Below are 12,154 nucleotides of genomic sequence, written 5' to 3'. Positions count from 1 at the left end.
TCATGGCTCTCCATGGGACCTGGAACGTAATGGGCATTCCATAAATACTTGTTAGATCAATGAATGAAATGAAACCTTATTAATTCAAACATTCCCCTGACTAAGAGTTTGGATCGCACGGATTGCATGGAGCACTGGGTGTGGTGCAAAAATAATGAATACTGTTATGCTGAAAATAAATAAAAAATACATTTAAAAAAAAAAAAGAGTTTGGATCATGTAAACAAAGGCTACCAAGCCCAGCAACAGTAAAATGAAGATAAGGAAGCATTTTAACTATGTGGGGCAATAAACCGTTTACAAGCAATATGTTAACCCTGAATCATTGCATACTCACAAGGGTCCCCAGGTTTCCCTCTTAAATGACCTGGTTTACTTGGTGGTTATACAGAGCCTGGGTCCTTCCTAGTTCAATCCATTTGAAGCATAGCCTTCAAAGTAGTATCAGTACATTTCCTTAAAAGAAAAGGCATTATCTACAACTCAAACTTTTTTTAAAATATGTTATTTATTTATTTGACAAACAGCGATCACAAGTAGGTGGAGAGGCAGGCAGAGAGAGAGGAGGAAGCAAGCTCCCTGCTGAGCAGAGAACCTGATGCGGGACTCGATCCCAGGACCCTGGGATCATGCCCTGAGCTGAAGGCAGAGGCTTTAACCCACTGAGCCACCCAGGCACCCCTACAACTCAAACTTTTGCAGTGACCTTTGAGAGCATACACATGCTAGAAACACCAGAGCTCTTCGATGTTTCTCGTCTCCACCATGGCTCGCCTAGCATTCCAAAAATGCATCTTGAAATACTCAAGCCTTTTGACACTGAGGAAAGCATGCTAGAAGCTGGGATTGGTTTGAAGAAGAGAGATAGCCACTCTCTCAAGCAGTTCTCAGCACACCCCATTGAGCCCGCAGCAGCGCCTTCCTCCCCTAGACGATGTGATCCGTACAATGGGTGGCCCACATTTGGCCATCTTCTCTGTGAAGTTGTTGCATACGGTTCATACCTCTGAAGTTCAGTTCAGTTCAGCAAACACTTCCTGCAGCCTGATCTCGGGTCAGACACAGGGCCAGTGCCAAGGGCTCAAAGATGAGTAAACAACACAGAGTCCCTAACTTCCAGAATCTTCCACTGGGGGATAAGTATATTAGTTATATTAATTATATTGGGATTATGTTCACATACCCAGACCATAACAAAAGCTTGGTTGAGGCGGGTTTAAGGCGCCTTGTCCAGCAAGGTAAAGAAACAGGTAATTCCCCGAGGGAGAGAGATGGAGGCATGAGGGATGACCTGAGTCCACAAAGTGGACAACACAGGGAAAGCAGGAAGCCCGCTCATCCACGCCATACGAGCGCTAGATCACAAACCAAAAATTACATGAAAAAAAAAATCATATAATCTAGAGAATAACTCCTGTAGCTAGAATTCTGGCTCCTAGCCACCAAAACCACACAAGTTTCAAGGTTCAAAAACCAACTAATTGTCCCTAGTTGCAGAAGATCTCAACAGCGACACCTGGAACATTTTGTGCTGGATAATCCCTTGTCTCAGGGGGCTGTCCTGTGAGCCCTGGGATGTTTGACAGCCCCCCTGGTGTCTTAGCTCAGGCTGTTAGGGCAAAAATACTCGACATGGGTGGCTTAAACTACAGCGATGTATCCCACAGTTCTGGAAGCTGGAAATCTGCCATCAGAGTGACAGAGCACGGGGATTTCTGGTGACAGTCCTCATCCTGGTTTGCCGATAGCCACTCTCTCGCTATATCCTTTTTTTTTTTAATTTTTTTAATCTCTTTTCAACATTCTTTTACCAATTTTATTTATATTTATTTATTTTTAAAGATTTTACTTCTTTGAGAGAGAAAGAGCAGATAAGGACAAGCCGACTCCTCCCTGAGCCCAACACTCCAGACCCTGAGATCTAGACGGAGCTGGGCTGGGGGTGGGGCTGCCCTTTGAGCCACTCCCGGGAGCCCCCATGGGGTCACACTGCCCATAAGCTGGCCCGTCCTCAAGAGGAAGTATGAGCAATCTCCTGATTGAGGCAAAGGGTTGGCACCACGTCAGATCTCCCTCCTGGGCCCACAGGCCCGCTTTCCCACAGCGTATGACCCCACTCGCCTACTCGGACTTCCCTCCATCTGCCTCTAGGCCTCGGGTGGGATCTGCCCCCTGTTTCTCTCAGGCGCCCCCACGTGGGCTGACCCCTGTGGCTCTGACACCCCCCAGCCCCCTCCCCCTCCGGTTTATCTCCCCTTCTGTGGCCCTCACCCACCGGTCATCCACGGGTCCCCACTCCTTCCCCGCGCCGACCTCCACTTGTCCGCACTTCCCCCTGGCCTGTGACCCACAGGCTCGTGGACCCTCCCTCGACTGAGTGGGCCACACACTGCTCCCTCCACTGCCCCTCTACCCTGAGCTCCCAGGCTTTGGCCAGCACCCTGCCCTAAGGAGTACTTGCCAGAAACCAGCGGCTGCCCACCCCAGAGCCCCACTGTCGCCGCCACCCTCCCCTCGGCCCCTGGGCCTCTCTGTCCACACTGCCTGACTCCCTCCTGCCTCACCATCCCGGTCAACACAGCCCTCAAACCCTGTGCCAGGCTTTCCCCCCTTCACCCACTCCCAGCCACTACCAGAATGTCTCAGAGGGATCCAGACCCCTACATGAGGATTACTGGGGGGCCCTTGTTTAAAATGCTGTGACAGAGACAGAAGCCAGACACGCAGGAGGACGGACACACACTGTGTGATTCCGCCCATCAGAGGTCTCCGGAGCGGTCAATCCACAGAGACAGAAATGGAAGGTGGATGCCAGGGCCTGGGGGAGGGGGAGCGGGCAGTGAGGGCTAAATGGGGACAGAGTTTCTGTTCGGAAAAGGTGAAAAAGTTCCAAAGGTGGCTGGAGGTGATGGCTGCACACAGTGTGACTGTCCTTAATGACGCCAGACTGTGCACTGGAAAAATGATTAAAATACTCAAGTCTCGATTATGCATATTTTGCCGCAACAACAACAACAACAAAAATGCTATGGGGCGCTTGGGGGGCTCAGTGGGTTAAGCATCTGCCTTGGGCTCAGGTCATGATCCCAGGGTCTGGGATGGAACCCTGCATCACATCGGGCTCCCCACTCGGCAGGGAGCCTGCTTCTCCCTCTCCCTCTGCCTGCCGCTCCCCCTGCTTGTCTTCATGTTCTCTCTCTCTCTCTGACAAATAAATAAATAAAATCTTTAAAAATTAAAAAAAAAAAAAAAGCTACGACACAGCATCTTAGGAGTCCTGCAAGGAAGCCCTGTTTTTAAGCAGCTCCCCCCCACCCCGGGAAGATCTTCTGTGAGAACCAGGAGCTGCCACCCCCTCCAGTCCCAGGGCTGCTGAGCTTGGCCTTCCTGATCTGGACCGTCCCTTGGCCCAGGAGAGGTGGCAGGCCTCTGTCGCACCTGCCAAGAGCTGCTTGCCAGGACCAGCCCGAGGGCCACATGAAAGCATGTGAGGAGGCTGCTGACTTCCAAGGGGCTCTCACCTGGTGAAGGAGACAAGTTACGGAGCCGAGGGCAGGGAGCCCACGGAGACCCCGATCCCCGGAGACCCCGATCCCCGGATCCCGGACCCCATCCCTCAAGGCTTTCCTGAGGGGCGAGAGCTGTATCAGACCCTGAGGAATAACGGGCCTGGAGGAGCTTGGGGGTGCTGGGGTGCTGCTGGCCGAGGAATTACACACCCAAAGGCCTCTGGTCCGTGTGAAAAGGACCAGAAGGGAGGGCTGGGGGGTGTGTACCAAGAACAAAGGGAAGCCTGGTCAGAGCCCCCCTCCCCCACCCCTTCCCCCCACCCCTCCCCACCCCCGGGGGGGGGGTGCGCGGGGTGCACAAAGGCCTAGAATCTGGGTTGCTGGGCTGGGAGGAACTCCCCGCCACAGGAGCACAAAGCTCTCGGCCTCCTTATCTCCTCACACTAGTCCCTGTGGTTCTTGGGATGGTCTCCTGCCTCCCACCGCCTCAGCCAGGCAGGTCTGGTCAGCGGGAACATTCCTTTCTTCCAGCTACAGCTGGGGCTGGGGGGGGGGGGGGACAGGGGCAGGGGGAGGGGGCACCTGGCCCTGAGACCTTCAAACCAAAACTGACTCCCCAGCCCCCTTCCCCCACCCCCATCTCCCGCCCCTGCCTCTGCCCCCCTGACTCAACTTCAGATCTGTCGACGGGTTTCCCAGCCTGCTCTCCCCATTTCTAGCGGGAGGGCAGGAGACAGGACTCGGGGAAGCCTCGAGCTCACAGACCCTGCTTCCTGGCAGGCAGGGCAGCCCTTAGCCCACTGCCCGTGACCGCTGGGGGAAGAGTTGGGGGGGGGGGCGCAGGCAGGACCCAGTGGACTGTTGTCCTGCACAGTGAGAGCCACGGAACCCTCATCCTTGCTCTGCTTGTCTCTGCCCCTTCCTACGTGTGCCCTCCCTGCCGCTGAGAGCTTAGGGACGGGAGAAAACAAAGCACAAGGGTTAAATTGCATTCGGGACTTGTGTTCCAGTTCATTCTAGATACATCAATTCAGAATCTAATCCAGCAAACTTGGGATCAGCGGAGGAGGGCCTGACCCTTTCTGGAAGGCCCTGAACTCTGAAGGCCTGACCTCTGTCCCCGAACAGGGCCTTCCTTCCCGAGCTCTCCGCTATGCGAGGAATTCTGCATGCAATAAAAATTGAAAAAAAAAAAAAAAAAAATCCCCCCTGGATTTGCTGCTTTGGGATCTGACCAAGTCGGAATGTGTGTCGCGGAGGAATGCTCGCTGCCTGGGCAAGGTCAGCGACGCGCAGGAAAGCAGATCTCAGCAAATCACGTCCTCCACCTTCCCCAAAAAGCCCAGGAGCTGCCTTCCACGAGAGCCAGACGGAAGAGCGGAGCAGCTGGCAGAAGACGGGCCTGATCCTTCACCACGAGGTAACGAGGGTGAGAAAGAGTTAAAGGCTGAACCCTGTCCTCGAAGAATTCAGACGGAGAAACCCTAACCTCCAGCACCTCGGAATGGGACTGTGTCTGAGGACAGGTCCTTCAAGAAGTGGCTGAGGTAAAGGAAGGTCATCAGAGGGGGCCGAGTCAGTAGGACTCGTGTCCTACCCGCAAGAGGCCGTAAGGACACAGGCAGAGAAGGAAGATGCTGAGGAGACATTATCCAGAAGCCGAGGACAGAGGCCTTGACCTTGGGCTTCTGGCCTCCAGAACTGTGAGAAAATAAGACTCTGTTGTTTCAGCCACTTGGTCTGTGGCACCCTGTTAGCACGGCCCTCACAGGTGAAGGCCGAAGACCTGCCGACCGCCTCCTGCCACCTGCCTGAAGAGAAGAACAGAAGAGCTAAAGGGAAGTGAACCTGCTGTGAGTGTGAACAGTCGTGATGGCTGGGGGCTGGGTCCACGCAGCTGCATTTCCCAGGATTCCCGTCCTTCTAGGGTCCCGGGTCAGCGAGGGCCCTAGAGGAATGTATGGCATTCGGAAGGTTTGGAAGGCACAGGAGAAGCACTGCCATCTTGTTCTGCTCTGAAGGAGGCTCAGGGCCCACCTTGCTGGCGTGGGGCGGCCGCTGGGCCTGCAGCAAACCCAGCTCCCAGGCCAGGTGAATGCGGCTCTGGGATGAGGGCCGCAGCTTGCCCCTCGGGTCTCCCCTCCAGGTCATCGTGGAGAAGGCAGGCAGTGAGGGCCAGACATGGTTCCGGGCTGTCTCCCCACTGGCCCTCCCTGATCCGGCCCAGATGAGACACAGGACGGCACCTTACACAGACCGCAGACTGACCTCCCACTGGCACGGGCGCTCGGACCCAGGGACAGAGCCCCTCTTCTCTCTATAGCTCACGGACATTCCACTTCTCTCATCAAATCTTGACTGATACAATAATCAACAGGAAAAAAAAATCAGTCTTAGCAGCTAGCCGAACAGGTGCGCATTTAAGACACATAACCTGATGAGGTCTTGTATGTTTAATTCCCTGAGATAGCGGTGTCGGCGAGTGCGAGTAAGCCTGATGGAGTCAACATTGGGCCTCTCACCAGACGCAGAATCCCAAAGCCTGTTCTTTTCCCAGCGGCTGTTCCCGGCCATGCATCCTCCCACACGGCTCTTCGCTTCCATTCCTCTTGGGTCATCTAGACTAGAGCCTCGGGGCTTCCGTCCTGCCTCCACACCTCCTTCCCACTACCTGCTGCTGGTCCCAAGCCCCTGCTTCTAGAAAGCCACGCTGCAGCACATTTCAAAGTCGAAAGACCAAGACCAAACCCTCTGCCTGGATGTTTAGACCTTTTATAATCTGTTCCCACCCTACTGCCCCCGCCATCCTCCCCCACTGCTCCTCAATGCGTACCCTCTACAGACTGAGGTCAGTCTCACCTTCCCTGCTGGGGGCCTGCCAGGTCTCTCCATCCCTCGGCCACCCCTCGGGTTGTCTCCGTGTTGCAGGACCTCTCATCGTGCGAGGCTCAAATCTTGCCTCCTTCACGAAAGCTTCCTTCAACAAGGCCATCAGGGGTAGCATTCTAGAGAAAGGCCTCTGGAGCTAGCCAGCCTGCATTCAAACCCTGCCTTTGCCGTTACGAGCCCTCCGTCACTCAATCTTTCTGCCCCTCAGATGCCTTCATTGTAAAACAGGCATGTAACTGTACCCGCCTCACAGGGTTTTCCTGAGGATCCATGAGTGAAGTTACCCAAAGCCTTTCCATCATGCCTGACATCTAAAAAGTGCCTGATAAGGGTTAGTCCTTATTTTAGTTTTATTTTCATTATTGTCTGACCCTTCTGCCCATCTCCAACCCTCTTCTCCCCTGAGTTTCTACACCTAGTAATAGCAGAGACCACATCACTCAAGCACATTATGCATAGTTGATCTTGTACCGTTCAGTGCAATTTCGTGTGTAACAAAGAGGAACAAGAACAGTCTATCTGTAATCAGAACATCAAAAAGCAATAGCTTATGCATGAGCATAAAATATTCCTCATTCCTAATGTGCAGAATAAGCAGGAGAATGTTCCCTGCTTCTTCCTGATAGCATTTAACCCCTAAAAAGCCTAGGAGGAAAAAGATGAAAACAACCTTCAGAAACGTAAAGACAGGAGAATGCCTGTCCAACCCCACCCCCCATCCCCTGGCACCACAACGGTCCTGAAACTCATCCTCCTGGTGCATCTGAACACCAAAATGTGACATTTTTGAAGACGTGGTTGTCCCATGAAGAACTACCTGGAAGATGGTCTGATCAGAGGAGGGGACCTCAAGTCTGCATCGGCTCCTCCTGAAATTGAACTGCATCCAAGTTAGGGGAGACCCTAGGGGGCCACTAGATGGTGACAGCATCAGGTGGGGAGGGGGGGCAGTCCCTGGTGCCGTGTAGGCTCTCCGCACTCCCTCCCCAGGACTTCTGGTTTACTGCCCAGACTGTTAAAGGCTCATGAATTAGCCAGTTCCTAGTTCAAGATAATGTAGAAGTCACACAACACTCCACTTTTACAGGACTCCCTTCCTTCAGCTTTAAAATGAGGGCATTAGCGGAACCAGAGGGGAGATAACGAAGCATCCAGCTCTGAAATTTTGCACAGTGTTTTCTTTTTTTTTTTTTAAGATTATATTTATTTATTTACTTACTTATTTATTTGAGGGAGTATGGGGAGGAGGAGCAGAGGGAGAGGGACAAGCAGACTCCAAGCTGAGCCCAGAGCCCAGCTGGAAGGGTGGTTCCCACAACCCTGAGATCATGACCTGAGCCAAAATCAAAAATCAGATGCTTAACAAACTAAGCCCCCCAGGCACCCCAGCACGGTGCTTTCTGGACAGTCAGAGCAGGCAAAAGCAGCCAAGGAGGGCTCTAAGGGTTTAGTTTTTGCCCCAGGCAATCTACAGATTCCGTGCAATCCCGATCAAAATTCCAACGGCATTTTTCAGAGAAACGGAAACAATAATCCTAACATTTGTAAAGAGCCACAAAAGAGTCAAAGCAATCTTGAGAAAGGCGAACCATGCTGATTTCACTTCCTGATTTCCAGCTACATTACAAAGCCACAATAATCAGAACGGTAGGGTATTGGCTTAACAGCAGACACGCATATCAAAGGGAACAGAACAGAGAGTCCAGAAACAAACCCATGCACTTATGGACAATTTACCACAAAGGAGCCAGGGATATACAACCGGGAAGGGGTAGTCTCTTCCCTAGGTGAGAGTCTGATCTCCCCTTTCCCTGTGAGCAGAGCAGTATCAGAAAGAAGGGAGGAAAAAAAACAAACAAACAGAGCTTTAACTTAGCCTTGAAGCCTCTGGTACCTGAGTTCTCCTGGCTGAAAGGTGCCAAAGCCAAGGATGGATATGGCAAGCTACAGGGCTTACCTGGGTTCAAGGCCCAGCTGTGACACTTAGGGCAAGCCTCTGCTTTCCCAGCCATTACATAAGGCTAATAATCACGCTTACTTTACACACGTATTGATTAAAGTGTAAAGCACTTTGCCCAGAACCCAAAGCGAAGTAGGTGCTCAAATCATTGGGCTATTCAGCAACTGTGGACCGGTGTCTACAAAATGATAGACGATTCCAAGGCACTGGGGCACAATCTTAAAAAAAGACTCCACCTTACAGACTTGGCCTTTGGGAGGAAAAGACAGATAAGAAGAAATAACCAAAATAAAGTAAGATTTTCTCAAAAGCACAGGAGAAGAATATGAAGAAGAATCAAGCAGGACAAATGAGACAGGAAGGGGGCTGTGGTTTTAGGTAAAGTCCTCGGAAAAGGCCATTTCTCCATTAGAAGAAAGCACCCTGGAAGGGACACCCTAATCCTCATTGCCCATGCTCTGGACATGGTACCAACAGAGTATTTCTCTTGGTGTTCAAATGGACATTTCTGCTCAACCATACCTCCCAAAATCGAACGTCCTAGCTGGAAGAGAACTTGGAGAGTCTCTATTTCACTTTGTTGATGAAGGACTGAGACCCAGGAAGGTGGGCTGACAAACCCAGGGCCACCCAGTTCAGAGACAGAGGTTGACCCTGCCTCTACGGCCAATGTTCTTGCCTCTCTTGTAATCCATTGTCTCTGACCATATAAACCTGCCGCCTGGAGCCTGGAAGCCTTTGCTCTAGTTCACAGTTCATTCAGACATGTCCGACAGGAAAAAAAAAAAAATTATCATAGATTTGCAAGAAGACATTCATGAACCAGTGACCCTCATTTCAAGAATTAAGAGTGAGGGGCGCCTGAGTGGCTCAGTGGGTTAAGCCTTCAGCTCAGGTCATAATCTTAGGGTCCTGGGATCGAGCCCCGCATCAGGCTCTCTGCTCCGCAGGGAGCCTGCTTCCCCAGGCTCTCTCTCTCTGCCTGCTGTTCTTCCTACTTGTGATCGCTCTCTCTGTGTGTCAAATAAATAAATAAAATATTTTTAAACAATTAGAATTAAGAGTGAGAGGCCATTGCTTCCAGTGATCACTGGGTACCAAGAATCCCATCACACGCAAAGGCAAACACCACCCGCAAACCACGTATACAGCACTCCTTGGCTGTAAGACCGTCATCAAAAAAACCAAAAACCTGTTTCCATTCTTTTTTTTTCTCCTTAGATTGTCACCAAAATGTGAAAACAAAACTGTGGATTGTGCTGAATCCTTGAACCCCTCAGAAGAGCCCGCAGAGCCCAGTGCTCTCACCGGGACGTTCCTAAAGGGCTGTTTCTCTTAGGAGAGAATTCCTTGCCTCCATCAGGGACATTTCTAAGAGCCACCAAGGCTAACGGGACCAGCGAGAGCTGATCAACCAGTTGTCCCTTGGCAGCCCAGCTGCCCTGGGCTGGAAGGACCACAGCGGGGGCCGAACACGTCGGCGCAGCTGTCGGGGACACGGGAACATCAGTGGGCCCTTAAGGTGGGGACTTCAACTCTCCACCCATCCATTCAGCAGACACGAACTGAGGGCCTGCTATGGGCCAGGCACTGAGGGATGACAGGAAACCAGACAGAGCCCCTGACAACACGGCACTTCTAATGAGGAAGAAGGAAATGAGGGAATTGGGGAGTTAAGAAGCGTGGGAGAGCGATAAATAAATGCATAAGAGACAGAGACAGTGCCTGAGGTTGGGGGAAGGAAGCTTCGGTGCTTCAGGTAAGATCCCAGAGACGATCTCTCTGGTCAAGCAACACTGGAGGGCAAAGAGTCCGTCAAGGAAAGAACATTCCAGGCACAGTTCACAGCAAATGCAGAAGCCCTTAGATGGAAGAGCAAGGAGCCCCTGGTGGCCCGAGCTCAGTTGCGGAGGAGAGTTGGGGTCAGAAGAGCAGGGAGGGCCAACAGACCTTTGCAACCCCTTGAGATCTCCCTCGAGTGAGACAGAGAGCCAGGGAAGGTCGTGAGTGAGGCGGGACATGAACTGACTAATGCTTTAAAAGGATGGAGCCTGATGCTGTGCTAAGTGACCAGAGAGTACCCAGGGCAGAAACAGGGAAAGCGGTTTGGAAACAGCTGCCATCCTCCCGATGATGGAGACAAGGCGGCCATGATCAGGGCAGTAAGGACAGAGATGTGGAGAAGGGACTAGATTGCGGATCTGGAAGATGGAGCCGATGGAAATTGGTAATCACCTGTGTACAGGCTGTAAAAGAATTAGGGGAGTCCACGGGACGCCTGGGTGGCTCAGTCGGTTAAGCATCTGCCTTCAGCTCAGGTCATGATCCCAGAGTCCTGAGACCCATATGGCGCTTCTTGCTCAACAGAGAGCCTGCTTCTCCCTCTGCCTGCTGCTCTCCCTGCTTGTGCTCTCTCTCTCTGTCTCTCTGACAAATAAATAAATGGAAACTTAAAAAAAAAAAAAAAAAAGAAAGAAAGAAAGAAATTAAAGGAGTCCAGGGTGATGTCCAAGTTTCAGCCTGACCAAGCTGGGGGTAACACTGACGTTCGCAGAGAGAAATACCGTGGGAGGCACCCGGTGGAGGTGGGGAGAAGGGTAAGGAAGAGAGAATTTTCCCAGCAGGTGTTTAAGTTCTGTTCCTTTTTCTTTTTCTTTTTCTTTTTTTAAGATTTTATTCATGTATTTGACACAGAGAGAGAGATCACAAGCAGGCAGAGAGGCAGGCAGAGAGAGAGGGGGAAGCAGGCTCCCCGCTGAGCAGGCAGCTTGATGAGGGACTCAATCCCAGGACCCTGGGATTATGACCTGAGCCGAAGGCAGAGGCTTAACCCACTGAGCCACCCAGGCGCCTCCAGGCTCTGTTTCTAATTGGTAAAGTCAGCCTTGCACAGGAGATGGGCCACATGATCCAGCAGTCCCCCTACTGGCTATACACTCACAAGAATTAAAAGTGGGTACTCGTGCAGGTGCATTGTACACGGTCCACGTTTTGAAAAGCCTCATTCACAACAGCCAAAATGTGGAAGCCACACAAACATCCAGCAACAGATAAATGGGTAACTGGGCGTGTGTATCCAATGGAGTATGCTTCAGCTTGCTACAGCGTGCAGAAACCTTACAGACCTCACGCTTAGTGAAATCAAGCCAGATCCAAAGGACAAATGTAGGATTCCACTGAGGGACCCAAAGTGGTTAAATTCAGAGAGGCAGAAAATGAAACGGGGGTTGCCAGGGGCTGGAGGGAGGAGGGAAGGGAAAAGTAGTGTTCAGTGGGTCCAGAGTTTCTGTCGGGGAAGATGGAGATGTTCTGGAGATAGACGGTAGCAACGGCTGCACAGCGGTGTGTGTGCCCTTGATGCCACCAACCGAACACCTCCAGTGGTTAAAAGGGGAAGCTCTATGTTATGTATACTTTATGATTTAAAAAAAAAAAAAATAGATGGTGATCTCACAGCTTAGTCCACGGACAAGGGCTCTAGAAGGTGTGCACACACACAAACGCAAATGAAAAATGATTCTCGAGTTGTCCCATGGTGAACTGTGGGGCCAGGAGTACCGCATCCATTCCTCCAAGTGGCTTCGGAGTAAGGGGAGGGAGGCCTCGCAGGAGAGGCAGGGGCCGAACGGGAGCTTGTCCCAGGCAGAAAGGGCAGTGTGAAAGAAGACAGGACTGGGACGCCTGGGTGGCTCAGTCAGTTAAGTGTCCAACTTTCTATTTCAACTCAGGTCGTGATCTTAGGATCATGAGACACGAGCCCGGCGTTGGGCTCCTCACTAAGCACAGAGCCTGCTTG

The sequence above is a fragment of the Mustela nigripes genome, chromosome 1 (genome assembly GCF_022355385.1).
Source record: "Mustela nigripes isolate SB6536 chromosome 1, MUSNIG.SB6536, whole genome shotgun sequence".
NCBI classification, from domain to species: Eukaryota; Metazoa; Chordata; class Mammalia; order Carnivora; family Mustelidae; genus Mustela; species Mustela nigripes.
This window is presented reverse-complemented; position numbering follows the sequence as displayed.